The sequence below is a fragment of the Neomonachus schauinslandi genome, chromosome 14 (assembly GCF_002201575.2).
Source record: "Neomonachus schauinslandi chromosome 14, ASM220157v2, whole genome shotgun sequence".
Classification (NCBI taxonomy): Eukaryota; Metazoa; Chordata; class Mammalia; order Carnivora; family Phocidae; genus Neomonachus; species Neomonachus schauinslandi.
The window spans coordinates 60,621,179-60,625,479 of NC_058416.1; the positions used below are offsets into that span (position 1 = coordinate 60,621,179).

At 34.6% G+C, this 4,301-nt stretch overlaps 1 pseudogene; it reads left to right on the forward strand.

The window, feature by feature from the left end:
• The first annotated feature begins 3,913 nt into the window (after positions 1 to 3,913).
• LOC123326713 lies at positions 3,914 to 4,046 on the forward strand (annotated as a pseudogene).
• Positions 4,047 to 4,301: the final 255 nt, after the last annotated feature.

Sequence of the window (4,301 nt, forward strand, 5' to 3'; positions counted from 1 at the left end):
TTTACCCCAAGGACACAGATGTAGTAAAAAGAAGAGCCATATGCATCCCAATGTTCATAGCAGCAATATCTGCAATAGCCAAACTGTGGGAAGTGTCAAGATACTTTTCAACAGACGAATGGATAAAGAAAATGTGGTCTATATATGCAATGGAATATTACTCAGCCATCAGAAAAGATGAATACCCAACTTTTACATCCACATGGATGGAACTGGAGGAGATTATGCTAGGTGAAATAAGTCAAGCAGAGAAGGTCAATTATGATATGGCTTCACTTATTTGAGGAACATAAGGAATAGCATGGAGGACCTTAGGAGAAGGAAGGAAAAAATGAAGGGGGGGGGAAATCGGAGGGGGAGCGAATCATGAGAGACTATGTACTCTGAGAAACAAACTGAGGGTTTTAGATGGGAGGGGGGTGGGGGCATGGGTTAGCCCAGTGACGGGTATTAAGGAGGGCACATACTGCATGGAGCAATGTGTGTTATATGAAAACAATGAATCATGGAACACTACATCAAAAACTAATGATGTATCTTGTATGGTGACTAACATAACATAATAAAATTAAATTAAGAAAATAAATAAAGAATAAAATTATTTGAATTCACATTTTTCCAAAGAAGACATAGAGATGGCCATCAGGCACATGAAAAGATGTTTAACATCTCTTATCATCAGGGAAATACAGATCAAAACCACAATGAGGTATCATTTCATACCTGTCAGATCGATGATTATCAAAAAGACAAAAAAATCACTAGGGTTGGCAAGAATATAGACAAAAGGGAACCCTTGTGCACTGTTGGTGGAAATGTAAATGGATGCAAGCACAATGGAAAATAGTATAGAGGTTCCTCAGAAAATTAAAAATAGAACTACCATATGATCCAGCAATTCCACTGCTGTGTACTTATCCAAAGAAAAAAACATCAATTCAAAGAGATATATGTAACCCTATGTTCATTACAGTATTAGCCAAAGACATGGAAGTAACCTATATGTCCATTGACACATGAATGGATAAAGAAGTTGTGATAAATAAATACAGTCAGAACCATGAAAAAGAATGAAATCTTGCCATTTGTGACAACATAGATGGACCTAGAAGGTACTAAGCTAAGTGAAATAAGTCAGTCAGAGAAAGACAGATACAGTATCATTTTTCTTATATGTGGAATCTAAAAAAACAAAACAAATGAACAAACAAAAAAATAGAAATGAACTTATAGATACAGGAAACAAATTATTGGTTATCAGAGGGGGGAGGGCTGGGGTGGGTGAAATAGGTGAAGGAGATTAAAAGGTATAAACTTCCAGTTATAAAATAAATACGTAGTAGGGACATAAGGTACAGCATAGGGAATATAATCTGTAATATTGTAGTAACTTTGTATGGTGACAGATGGTAACTAGACTTAATGTGGGGATCATTTTGTAATGTATAAAAATACTGAACCGCTATGATGTATACCTTAAACTAATAAGATATGGTATATAAATTATAGTTCAATAAAGAAAGAAAGAACACATATATTTCAATTTTACACCAAACTTCTCTATATCACAAAAGTCCTCTCTGCTGCCTCCTGTGTTTTTTTTTTTTGCACAAATAAAAAAAATGCGAACATCTACTGGCTGCTTACAAGATCCTTTACACAGCCTATTTCCTTTGGTTCTCACATCACCAGATCAGTACTATCATTCTCATTACTATGTTACAAGTGAGAAAAGTGAGGCTTACAGAACTAAGTAATTTGCCCAAATTCTAATGACCATCAAATGGTGCAAATACATTTTTAACCAATTTTTATCATTCTAGACCCCAAAAACTTGCCACTGTGTTGTGCTGGGCCCCTCTCTCCATGCCATTCCCCTAAGTCATCCCATATGCATGTAGGCTGTACCTTGAGGAATTTTTCTATTATTTTGTAACATAAGTAGAGACAAGGAAAATGGAAGTTTTCAGCAGAATGTCATTGTTTTATATGGCTGGAGGGAGATACACTGAGAAAAGATGATTAATGAACAATGGGATAATCAGTCCTCAGGTTCTAAAAACAATATCCAGATAATGACCAGCATTTTTTGTTCTTAGCCTTTGTTTCATTTTATCAAATAAAACAAAAGTATTGTATATCTTTAAACATCATTCTTACTGCATATTGGGAGAAAATGATATACTTATAACTCATCAGACAATGAGCCCCTTGACGATGGAGTAATATTGTACCTTGGCACCAAGCATAGGAGTGTTTGTTGAATTAATAATTTTTTAACAATATTCTTCACCTGACAGCATGGAGACTGTGCATAATGTAACATTTGTTATACTCTTCTTAAACCCAGTATTCAGGGCCTCCAGACTCTCAGCTGGCCTGGGAACGTCCCCACTTACAAAAAGAATTTATCAAATTTTTATCATCATTTTTGCCATCAACCCAGAGCTGAAGCCAGAGTTCTCCTAACTTTTGGCTGATGATGCCTGCATTTGGATGCAACTGATGTTGCAGAGATTCCATATTCACTCTTCATTCTTTCTGTTGCTAAAAAAAAAAAGAGAGAGAGAGAGAATTTAATGACTGTTGGCCAGATAATATGTAAATAGGCATAGTTCTTGCCAAAATGAACATTCTAAATTCTCACTACAGAATCCACAGAGGGAAAACAAGATTTAGTCAGAACACCCAAGGCAGGTTGTTTCAGGTGAGTGAAAACAGATAAGTTGGTTACTATATGAAAGTGCATGTCCACCCACAAACTATTCAACCAACAGCCCCAGCCACCTCCCCTCTCCAAGTTGGCAGAAGACCTGCTTGTGAAATCAAGGACAAAGATCAGATCCACACAAGACAATGGTTCCAAAGATTCTAAATTACACCAAATTTTGATACTTATCAAAATGAATTATTTTCCATTGTCTGAAGGGAGTTACAGGGTTTGGGAGGAATAAGACAAAGAAGGAAACTAGTTATTCTAAAGGTTATTCTGTTATTTCAAGAGTTTCATCTGGAGAACTTCATTTATACAAAGCAAGAATAAATGTTTCATAATGAAGTTATGGAGGCATACAGAGAGATGGGTGGCACAGGGTGCTAATTTAAAAGACACTTATCTCCAATGATATGAGTATGTTAATTTTCTGCTAAAATGTTCATATCCTTCTGGTGCTGGCCTGAGTGTAAAGGTGGTGAAATGAATCCCCATAAATCTTAGTTCACATCCAGTGGGGATGTTGATTTTTCACATTCAGCAATTTCATATGTATAAAAGCAATAGAGATCCTTCCTTCTCTGCAGTTTAACCGTTAATTGGCTCAGCCTAGTTTTAGAAACAATTATGAAAATAACCAAAATGAAGGCTGTTTCCTCACTAAAATTCAATTTTCTTTTTTTTTAGAGCACATTTTACTTTTATTTTATTTTTTATTTTTTGAAAGTTAATTCCAGTATAGTTAAGATACAGTGTTATATTAGTTTCAGGTGTAGAATATAGTGATTCAACAATTCTATACATTACTCAGTGCTCATCCTGACAGGTGTACTCTTTTTTTTTTTTCCAAAATTTTATTTTATTTTTTTCACTTAGAATCGTTACTTTTTAAAAATTTTGTTCAGTTAGCCAACATATAGTACTAAGATTCAATTTTCAGCTAGCATAGACCATATGCAATTGAAATAAGAAAACTGCTCTTTTCAGGGCACCTGGCTGGTTCAGTTGGTAGAGCATGTGACTCGATCTCAGAGTTGCGAATTTAAGCCCTACATTCGGCATAGAGCTGACTTAAAAATATAAATTAAGAAAAAATAATAAATGCTCTTTTTCAACACTGAGAGCCAGAAATCTCAGTTCTGGATCTAACCTTATCAGTCTCTTGCATTCTCTGGGTTTGTGATTTACTGTCAAAAAAGAAGCTTTGCGCAGTGGCAGTATTGTAGCCAATGAGGTTTATCCGAGGCACGATTATTGCTAATTGAAAACTTTTCCCCATACTGTCAAAAAAGATAATATCTTTTCTATGTGTTTTCTTTCAAATAATAATATTTTCCATTTTTTCAAAGACTTTTCCTTTAAAATGTATCACAAGTCTCAAATTGATCAAATCCAGATTTTATGATTTTATATTAAAAATTTAAGAACTCCAAAACATATTATTATTCTGTTCCAAAAAACATACTATCCCTTTACCTGCCTCCATTTGCTAGTTGTTTTTAAGTCTGATTCTTTTTGCAATCCCCTCTTAGTCATTAATGCTTTCCATTTTAAACCCATTGTTGAGAATTTTTGGAAACAAAATTCT